Source organism: Micromys minutus (assembly GCF_963924665.1).
Source record: "Micromys minutus genome assembly, chromosome: 7".
Taxonomy (NCBI): domain Eukaryota; kingdom Metazoa; phylum Chordata; class Mammalia; order Rodentia; family Muridae; genus Micromys; species Micromys minutus.
The window spans coordinates 13,132,676-13,144,628 of record NC_137976.1 but is presented as its reverse complement, the minus strand read 5'-3'; the positions used below and the strand labels follow the sequence as shown (position 1 = coordinate 13,144,628).

General features: G+C 37.6%; 1 pseudogene across 1 annotated transcript; it reads left to right on the top strand.

The window, feature by feature from the left end:
• Nucleotides 1-3,111: 3,111 nt before the first annotated feature.
• Nucleotides 3,112-3,699, top strand: LOC308422252 (peroxiredoxin-2-like; annotated as a pseudogene). The gene has a single exon. The product of its transcript is annotated as a peroxiredoxin-2-like (transcript).
• The last annotated feature ends 8,254 nt before the right edge of the window (nt 3,700-11,953 follow it).

Sequence of the window (11,953 nt, the reverse complement as noted above, 5' to 3'; positions counted from 1 at the left end):
ACATTCATAAAAGAAACTACTAAAGCTCAAAGCATATATTGCACCACACACAATAATAGTGTGAGATTTCAACACCCAGGTCTCATCAATGGACATATCATTGAAGCAGAAACTAAACAGAGATACAATGAAACCAACAGAAATCATGAACCAATCTAATTTTATAGATAAACAGACTTCTATAAAATATTTTATTCTAGAACAAAAGAGTATATTACTTCTGAGCGCCTCATTGCACAAACTTCACCACATAGTCATAAAAGAGTCCTATACAGATACAAGAAAATCAAAATAATTTTGCACATCCTATGAGATCACCATGGACTAAGGCTGGTGTTTAATAACAACAAAAACAACAAAAGCCCACATACACATGAAAGCTGATCAGTGCTCTACTCAATGATAGCTTGGTCAAGGAAGAAATAAAGAAAGAAAGTTAAGACTTTTTATAATTTAATGAAAATGAAGGCACAACATACTCAAAATTCTGGGACACAATGAAGACAATGTTTAGGAGGAAAACTCATAGCTCTGAGCACCTACAAAAAAATAGAGAAAGCATACATTCATGGTTTGACAGCACATGGGAAAGCTCTGAGGAGAAAAAATAAAATAAAACACATTACAACCAAGAGGAGTAGATGATGGAAATAATCAAACTCACAGCTGAAATCAACCAAATAGAAACAAACCTATGCAGAAAATCAACAAAACCAGGAGGTTCTTCTTTGAAAAATTCAACAAGATTGTTAAAAACCCTTAGCCAGACTATCTAGACAGCACAGAGAGAGTATCCAAATTAACAAAATCAGAAATGAAAGTGAAGACATAACAACAGAAACTGAGTAAATTCAAAAAATCATCAGATCCTACTATAAAAGCCTAAACTCACCAAAACCAGAAAATCTAGAAGAAAAGGACAATTTTCAAGACAGATAGCAGGTACCAAGGTTAAATCAGGATCAGATAAACCATGTAAACCACCCCATAACCCTCAAAGTAATAGAAGCAATCATCAAAAGCCTGCCAGAGGAAAAAAAAAGCCCAGGACCAACTGGGTTTAGTGCAGAATCCTATCACAACTTCATAAAAGACCAAATACCAATACTCTCCAAACTATTCCACAAAATAAAAACAGAGAGAACACTACCCAACAAATTCATTGTTTCAAAAATTATGCTCATTCTTAAACCACACAAAGACCTTACAAAGTAAAAGAACTTCAGAACAATTTCCCTCATGAACATTGATAAAAAATACTCAATAAAATTCTTTCAAACCGAATCCAAGAACACATCAAAATGATCACTCACAAGGATCAAGTAGCCTTCATCACAGGGATGTAGGGATGATCCATTATATGGAAATCCTTCAACATAATACACCATATAAAGAAACTCAAAGAAAAAAAGACACATGGTCATCTCACTGAATGCTGACAAAAGTCAACACCCCTTCATGTTAAAAGTCTATGAAAGAGCAGGAATCCAAGGCTCATACTTACACATGATAAAAGCAATACACAACAAACCAACAGCCAACATCAAACTCAATGATGAGAAAATTGAAGCATTCCACTAAAATCAGAGATGAGACAAGGCTGCCAACTCTCCCCCTACCCAATCAATATAGTACTAGATGTCCTGGCCAGAAAAATTAGACAACGAAAGGAAGTCAAAGGTATACAAATAAAAAGGGAAGAAGTTAAAATATCACTATTTGCTGATGACATGACAGTATACTTAAGTGATCCCAAAAATTCCACTAGAGAACATTAGTCCTTCTTAGCAGGGGGAACAGAACACTCAAGAGAGAAAATGATGGGAGGAATAGAGGAGCAGGGATTGGAGAAGAGATCATCCAGGCACTGCCTCACCTGGGAATCTATTCTATATGCAGCCACTAAACCCCTGAATTATTGCTGATGTCAAGTAGTGCTTACTGGCAGGAATCTGACATGGATGCCTCCTTAGAGGCACTGACAGAGCCAAACTGATAGAGATGGGAATGCTTGCAGCTTACCATCACACTGAACACGGGGACCCCAATGAAGGAGCTAGAGAAAAGCCTGAAGGATCTGAAAGGGTATACAACTCCATGGGAAGAACAAAATTATCAACTAACCAAACCCACCACAGCTCCCAGGTACTAAAACTCTACCCTATGAGTTCACATGAAGATACCCATGGCTCCAGGTGCACATACAGCAGAGGATCTCATTCTCTGGCATCATGGGGAGGAGAAGCTTTTGGTCCAGAGAAAACACATTTTTCCAGTGTGGAGGAATGTGAAGATGTTGAGCAGGCAGAGGGTGGTTGGGAGAGAGAGTACCTTCATGGAGGCAATGGGAGGTGTTAAGGGAATGGGATTGAGAGAAATAGATACCATTTGAAATATAAATACAGAGAGTACCCAATAAAATGAAAGAAATAAGGAAAAGAAAAAAGAAAAACAGTCAGTGAGTCTGTTAACAGACATTAATCTCTTAATGAGGAAATCAGAAGTTCTCTTGGTTCAGATATTGTCCTCCTTCTCCTCCAATTAGTGCTTTATTTGTATTAGATTTTAAGATTCCAGTTTGGTAGAAAGCAGGTGTTAGTATGGAATATCTGAGAGGGTTGGTTGTTTAATTTAGTTTGAGATTAGATGTTTGTAAATTAAAGACAAAACTCAAACATCTTGATTTTCTCAAACTTCGAAAGATCCGAATTTTCAATGTCTCAGACACAATAGCATATTTAAAACCGTTTCTCAGTAGACTCATTACTCATAGAACCACAACCCTCTTCTCTTCATTTACTAGAATCGTCTGAAAACTAAAGAACTTCCTATCAGAGGTTGAATCAATTCTTTTCTTCTCTTAAAAGATGTTGGCCTTGGAATTCGCTGTGCTGTTATATAGGTTTTGTAGTATCAGTTGAAATTCTGCACTTATCTGTAAACATATCATATAGGCCCTAAGAGCTCACTCACAGTTGACCTTAGTCATGTGACATATTTCTAAGACCTAAAGATAGACAACCCTAAAGTCTGAGTAGAGGGTTCTGAAATCTCCTTCCTGTCTCTGCTCGTGTCTGGTATTCCAAGTGCCTGGCTCCTGCCCATGCAGTTATGGCCTCCCACAACATGCACATCAGAAACCCTGCCCCTGAGTTCACAGCTACCATGGTGGTGCCTTTAAGGAAATCAGGCTTTCAGACTATAGAGGAAAGTATGTGGTCCTCTTTTTCTACCCACTGGACTTCATTTTGTTTGTCCCATGGACATCATCTGTCAGCAACCATGCTGGGGACTTCCTTGGAAGCTAGGCTGTGAGGTGCTGTGAGTGTCTGTGGACTGTCAGTTCACACACTTGGCGTGGATAAATACTCCACAAAGGAGGGAGGCATGGGTCTCTTGTATATCACTCTGATTGCTAAAGTGACTAAAAGCTTTTCCCAGAATTACAGAGAGTTGAAAAATGTTGGGGACATTGCTTACAGGGGTCTCTTTATCATCGATGCCAAGGGTGTCCTTCACCAGATCACAGTTAATGACCTGCCTGTAGGATGAGCTTTAGATGAGGCTCTCTGCTTTGTCCTGGCCTTTCAGCTTATAGACGAGCATGGGGACATCTGTTCTGCTGGCTGGAAGCCCAGCAGTGACACCATCAACCACAATGTGGATGACAGCAGGGAAAAATTATCCAGACACAACTGAGATGGGTACACATCAGTGAGCAGGAATCTTGGATCTGACCTGTGCCTCTACCTGGATGTCCTGTGCTGGCCCAGAAAATGCTAGAACTTCCTGAACACTCTAAAGAAGCTGGCGGATAGGCCAAGGCTTTCTCATTACACTCCCGGAATCAGGTGAATAGTGACTTTGACTTAAGCACACCCAGCAGGGCCCAGGTCTATAGGAAACCAATAAAGTATTAGGAACAGTGTAGGAAAAAAATATGTCTGAGTAGCAAAATCATGACCTGAAAAAATGAAAATCTAGTGTCATTTTACTTTGAGAAATAACATTTTAAAACTCTTTTTTTTTTTGTTATTCATTTCATACGTTTACATCTCAAATGATATCCCAATTCCTGGTTATGCCACCCACCACCAACCCTCCACCCCATAACCTTCCCCTTTGTCTCTATGTGGGCAACTTCACCCACCCACACTCTCCGACACAACCACTGCACGATCTCCCTATGCTGGGGAGAAAGCCTCCCTGGAACAAAGGGCCTCCCCTCTACTGTTTTCAGACAAGGCCATTCTCTGCTACATATGTGTCTGGAGCCATGGATCCCTCCAGATACATTCCTTGGTTAGTGGTATACACCCTGGAAGAACTGGGTGGTCAGCTTTTGTTGTTCTTCCAGTGTGGTTGCAAACCCACTCTACAGTAAAATTTTAAGTTAATTGTCATATAGTACCTAACTAAAATCAATTTCAATTAACATTAGGAAATGTATATTTTACTTTTTGTACTTTCAAATTATTCTAAGATGATATAAGGTTTTATCTAAAATGTATCAGAATTAAAAGATATAATGTTAAAAATTATGCTTAAATATATATATATATATATATATATATATATATATATATATATCTGATTACTAAAACCAATAATATTTTAGAAAATTTGAAATTTTTCACTAAATTCTGTTAATAAAACTTGAACTCATTCTGAAAAATATAGGAGTTTGCAAAAAACAATCCTCTATCTTTCATCATATAGTTTGTTTGCTAGTATCTTTAATAATTAAAATACCTTAATCACATTGTTAGTTATTTGTTTATTTGTAGAAGGTAAATTATATTTAGAATATCATTGTGATTTTATGATTCCTTTTTATATGTACAGGACAAGGAATCTTATCTCTTTCTTTTTTTTTTAAGTTTGCTATTTCTTCATTTATTGTAGTTTTACACTAAAGATTTTATTCCTGTCTGGTCCACCTTCCAACTGTACCACATCCTGTACATTCTCCAGCCCTGTCTCCACAAGGATGTTCCCACCCACCCCACCAGACCTCTACACACGCCAGAACCTCCAGTCTCATGAGAGTAAAGTGCATCTTCTCTGACTGAACCCAGACCTGATAGTCCTCTGCTGTATATGCATCTGGGGCCTTTTATCAGCTGGTGTATGCTGCCAGGTCGGTGATCCACTGTCAGAGATTTCAGGGATCCAGGTTACTTGAGACTGCTGGTCCTCTTACAGGTTTGCTCAGCTTCCTCCAACTTTTCCCTAATTCAACCACAGGGATCAGCAGCTTCTGTTCATTGGTTGAGTGAAAATATCTGGATCTGACTCTTTCAGGAACTTATTGGTCTATTGGAGCACAGTATTGAAAGGTCCCTTTTGGTGAGCTCTCCACAGCCTCAGGAATGGTGTCAGGCCTTCATGCTAATGGGTGAGAGTTTTTACTGTGGGATAGCAAACCCTCCCTCACTTGATGTCCTGACTTTCTGCTGGATATAGGCTCTACAGTTTCCCTCTACCCACCTAGGGCATTTTATGTAGGGTCCTGCCCCTTTGAGTCCCAAGGGCATTTTACCCCCCAGGTCTCTGGTACATTCTGGACCATCCTTCCAACATCCTATCTCCTGAGGTCACCAGTTTTCATTCTTTCTGCTGGCCCTCAGGGCTTCAGTCCTTTTCCCCCACCTAATACCAGATCATGTTCCCATACCCCCCACCCAGTAAAATTTGTAGTTGCTCCTTTGCTTGTGTTATTCCTAAATAAAGCTTTTTCTTTTAATTGTTAACTTTTTACTGGATATTCTCTGTATTTACATTTCAGATGTTATTCCGTATCCCCCCCAATCCCATAGCCCTCCCCTGTATTTGCTTTCATGAAGGCGCTCCCTTTCCCAACCACCCTCTTCCCCCTCAGCACCTTGGCATTTCCCTACATTGAGAAAATGAGCCTTTGATGGACCAAAGGCCTCTCCTCCAGTTGATGCCAGAGAATGCTATCCTCTGCTGCATATGCACGAGGAGCCATGGGTCTCTCCATGTGAACCCATTGATTGGTGTTTTAGTCACTGCAAGCTCTGGAGGGTTTGCTTAGTTGATACTTTTGTTCTTCCCATGGGGTTGCAGACTTTTTCAGCTCCTTATTTCCTTTCTCTGGCTTCTTCATTGAGGTCCCCATGCTCAGTCCTATGGTTAGCTGCAAGCACCCTCTGTATCAGCATGGCTCTGGCAGAGCCTCAGGACCTTGAGATTTCTTTATCTGTTTTGTTTTGTTTTGTTTGTTTGTTTTTGTTTTGTTTTGATTTTTTGGGTTCTTTTTGAGTTATGACTATTGATAATTGCTTGTTCATACCTGAAATAAATTAATTATGAATTAATTGTTATACCAAGGTTTAATTAACTTTTATTCTATAGATATAATAATTTATTCTTTGCATCTTTTCATGTACTAAGAGCAGAACTTAAGGCTCAGTTACAAAGAGTGCTTACTGCACTGTTCAGTTCCCATGGCTCATATTGACAGGCTGATAACCACCTATGATATCAGTTCCATGGAGACCAATGCTCTCTTCTGCCCTCCACAAACTCCAGAATTAGAATGGTGTGTGAAAACCTACAAGATAACCATAAAATTAAATAAATAAATAAATAAATAAATAAATAAATAAATAAATCTATTGAAAAACCATCCATAAGTTTATTATTTATTGAATATTACTATATATCATGGCGAATTTATTTTAAGAAATAGCTATAAATGTTAACACACCCTCATTTTATCTTGACCAATAATGGGCTAAGCTCACACTGTAATGAAACTGTTTGTTGCTTAGGAGTCAAAAATAATGTTAGTTGCCTCATCAAAAAATTTAGAGACTTTTTTTGTCTAATTTTCTTTGTGAGAATAGTTGTGTTATCAGTGACGCATTTTGGACCCTTATAGAGTCATAGAGACTCTGGAGAAATCAAGGTGCTAGGAGAGTACACTTTCATTTGAAGTAGCCCTTGTCTATATTTCACAGTATCATGGTAAGATGAACACTTACCGCACTAAAATGATATTACAGCGAAAGCCACTGCTGGCCCAACATAAACCAATTGTTCATTTTTATCTTTTTTTTATCATTCCAACATTGAAGGGAATACTCTTAAATATGTAGCACTCACTCTTAATCATAATAATCTTTTGAACAAAGTGTATCCTCAGAAAACATGACTGAGAATCCTTAAAATAGCAAGGTGTATGACTCATATAGTTTTATTCAGGCACTGCTGTTCTCTGATTGAAATTCAGCCTTCTCTAGAGGCTGTTAGGGAATGCATTCATTTTCCCTGACATTTTATCACTGCCATAAAGTGAGATGGGACTCTACACTCAAAGGGACACTAAAATTAGTCAGCATATTTACTACGGCAAACAACTGCTTGCCAAACACCCACCCCCCCACACACAAACATACACATAAAACATCAGTAAATATAGTCATAGTTTACACAGTTTCTTTTATATTAATCTTGAAGCATCTTATATGATTAATGAAAAATAGGATCAAACAACAATACTATTTTCTTACAACATGTTACCATATCATATATGTATTTCATGGGAAGTTAGTAAATAGTTTTGTTATTTGAATTACATTGTAGTTTTGTTGTGTGTGTGTGTGTGTGTGTGTGTGTGTGTGTGTGCATGTGTATGGGAGTGCATGTGTGTTTATGTGTGTGTACATGTATGTGTACATACATGAATGTCTGTGTGTCTATATGAGTGGATGCAGGGATACAAGTACATGTTCCTACTGATGCATCAGTCATTAGATTTTTCAGAGAAGGGATGACAAGTATGTGCTATATATATGCTTTGTTACATAAGTAATAAGATACAAACCTTAGATATGATGATTTCACTGGAGATATTAGATATGAAGTAAATTCTTTAACCTAATTTAATATTGTAATTATCAAATCATGTGAAAAACTCAGCAGACAAATATACTGTAATTAAATTTCTCCTGATTACATGATTTCTTGTCTTCATTACTTAAGTGTTTATATATCACAATGTTAGTGGAGATTTCTCACACGATTGCTTCTCAGAACAACTGGAAACTACAAACATTTTAAATCCTATATAATGACAACCAATATAGAGGAAAAAATATTTCTTTGAAACATAAATTTAAGAAACAGCTGATTACAGAAAAATTTGAAATATTAAGATACATATTGTTATGTAGCTTCAGACCTGGAGAATGATGACATAAAATAATGTATTTTCTGCATTTTATAATTTCTACTAGTATTCCATAGAAATTGAATACAAAAACAATTGGAAAATTAACATTAGTTAATAATCAAAAGCAATAGAACAGATCATGTTCTCTATAACTTTTGTCATACAGAATAAAATCTTTAACATATATTTATAGAAACACAAGGTTCTCAGTGGAATTATTTTTCCTAATGAAATTCCAAAACAAGTCAAATTACAAGTAGTTTACTCCCATGATGTGATAATGAAGCAAAAAACACAAATTTGAAATTTGGAAAAAAAATATAAAATCATTGTAAAATACTTTTATAGAATTTTTTTAAACTGGCTAGCTGTGGCCCCAAACAAACATCCATTAGCATGAGCAGGAAAGAAGTGTCAGGTGTTACTCTGTATAAGTGTGAAATTGACCTTGTACATTAGAATTTTTGTTAATGATCAACTCAATTATAGAGTATTAGGATATAAGTCAAAGTTAGTGGCATCATTTAAGAGGAACCTGATATAGCTGTCTCCTGAGAGGCTTTGCCAGCACCTAACTAATACAGATGCAGACAGTCACAGCCAACAATTGGACTGAGCCTGTGGATCTCAAGAGAAGAGTTACAAGGAAGACTAAAGAAGTTTAGTGGATATCAACATCATAGGAAGAACGGTATCAACTACCAAAGTTCCCAGAGCTCCATAGACTAAACAAACAACCAAAGAGTACACATGGTGGGGGGAGTTATGGGTCCAGCTACATATGTAGCAGAGGATTGCTTTATCTGGCATTAATGAGAGGGGAGCCACTTGGTTCTGTAGAAGCTTCCTGCCCCAGCATGGAGGAATTCTGGAGCTTTAGGGCAGGAGTGGGTGGTTGAATGTGAGAGCACTATTATAGAAGCAGAGGCGAGGAGTGGGAGGAGTGGGATTGGGAGATTTCTGAGGGGAAACTGGGAAGAGGAATAACATTTGAAAAACAACAACTAAATAAAATGAGCAATCCAGGAACACAAGCTGGGTGAGATTGCACTGTGCATAGCTGGGGGCACAGAGAAGTCTAGGCTGAGTGCCTGGAAAGTATTTCCCACCCAATTGGTTCATGGGAGCAGAAACTCTGCTTTAGGGACTCAGTTTCCACCCAGAAGGCCTGTGAATGGAGACCAAATGCTCAGGCCATCTGCCACAGGGAAAGGTGAAGATACTGAGATCCAGAGAAACAGGCATGGTAAGACTGCACTGCTAGTAGGCAGGGCCCAGAGAGGTTCTTGGCCAAGCTCGATTGAAGCACGCCCTGCCCTAGTTGGTTCAGGTGAGCAGGAACTCTGCCTTAAGGACTTGGTTTCCACCAGGACAGCCTTTGAGTGCTGACCAAATGTTCAGGCCAACTGCTACTAGGCACAACAATAATCCAGGGACACAGTAAACATACACAAGAGAGACTGGAATCAATCACTGACAACATGACAACATATAATCACAGAAAACAAGATGGAAAGAGGAAAGCAAAAGAACTTACCCAATAGAAACCAAGCAAACCTGAAAACACCAGAACCCAGATCTCCCATGATAACAAACAGAGGAATGCCAAATACTCCAGAATAAGAAGACACTGGCCCAAAATCATACCTAAAGATGATGATAGAGATCCTTAAAAAAGAACAGGAGGAAATGCATAAAGAAATAGAAGTTTTTAAAGAGAAAACAAGAAAAAAACTCAAAGAACTCAAAGAACTAGAGGAAAACAGAACATAAGAGATGAAGGAATAGAAGGAGGAATTTAAAACGGTAATAGAAACAATAAAGAAAACACTAAAAGAGACAACCCTAGAGGTAAAAATCCTAAAAGAGAAATCAGGAGTCACAGATTCAAGCATCTCCAACAAACTACAAGAAATGGAAGAGAGAATCTCAGGGGCTGAAGACAACATGGAAAACATAGAAAAATCAGTCAGAGAAGATGCAGAAACCAAAAAGCTCCTAACCAAAAATATCCAGAAGATCAAGGACACAATGACAAGACCAAACCTAAAAATAATAGGAATATAAGAGGGAGAAGAATATCAACTGAGAAACACAGTAAGTATCTTCAACAAAATTGTAGAAGAAAACTTCCCTACTTTTAGTAATGAGATGACCATGAGCATAATACAAGCCTACCAAACTCCAAATAGATAGAATCAGAAAAGAAACCCCTCCCAACACAAAATAGTCAAAACTCCAATGTCAAATGCCCAAAGTAAAGAAAGAATACTAAAGGCAGTAAGGGAAAAAGGTCATGTAACATATTAAGGCAGAACAATCAGAATCATACCTGGCTTCTCAACAGAGACTATGAAAGCTAGAAGATCCTGGACAGACATCATGCAGACCCTAAAAGAACACAAGTGACAGCCCAAGCTGCTATACCCAGCAAAACTCTCAATCACCATAGATAGAGAGATCAAGATATTCCAGGACAAAACAATTTATACAATATCTGACCACAAACCCAGCACTACAGTGAATTATACATGGAAAACCCAACACAACCAGGGGAAATACATCCTTGTAAAAACAAGAAAACTCCTAAGCAAGAAAACCAAACGAAGAAAGACACATAGGCAAAATTCTATCTCCAAAAGCAAAAATAGCAGGAAACAGCAACCATTATTCCTTAATATCTGTTAACATAAATGGAATCAATTCCCCAATAAAAAGAAATAGGCTATCAGACTGGATAAAAAAACAAAACCCTGCATTTTGTTACATACAGGAAACTCATCTCAGAGACAAAGGCAGACACTATCTCAGAATAAAAGGTTGGGGAAAAAAAAAAAAAAAAAAAAAAAAAAAAAACTTCCAAGCAAATGGCCCCAAGAAGCAAGCTGGAATGCCCATTCTAATATTGAATAAAGTAGATTTTCAACAAAAGTTATCAAGAAAGATAAGGAAGGACACGTTTTACTCTTTACAGGGGAAATTTTAAGGAGGAACTCTAAATTCTTAACAAATATGCTCCAAATACAAAGGCACCCATTTTCATAAAAGAAACCCTACTTAAGCTCAAAAAATACATTTCACCCCACAAAATAATAGTGGGAGACCTACATACCCCACTCTTACCAATGGACTTATAATGGAAACAGAAACAGAACAAGAAAACTGTAAAAGTAACAGATGTTATGAACCAACTGAAATTAATAGATATGTATAGAACATATCATCCTAAATCAAAAGAATACACCTTCTCCTCACCACCTCTCAGTACCTTCTCAAAAATGGACCACATAATTGGTCACAAACTGAGCCTCAATAGATATAAGAAAATTGAAATACTCCCATGCATCCTTTCAGATCACCATTGTCTTATGTTGGTCTTCAATAACAACAAAGACAACAAAAAGCTCATTTGCACATGGAAATTAAACAATGCTCTATGAAACAATAGCAGTGTCAAATAAGAAATAAAGAAAGAAATTAAGGATTTTCTAGAATTCAATGAAAACGAAAACACAACATACCCAAACCTATGGGATTCAATGAAAGCAGTACTGAGAGGAAAACTCATAGATCTGAGTGCTTCCAAAAGAAACTGGAGAGAGTATACACTAGCAACTTGACAGCACAGTTGAAAGCTCTAGAACAAAAGGAAGCAGATACACCCAAGAGGAATAGAGGAGAAATAATCAAACTCAGCACAGAAATTGACCAGATAGAAACAAAAAGGGAAATTCAAAGTATCAACAAAACCAA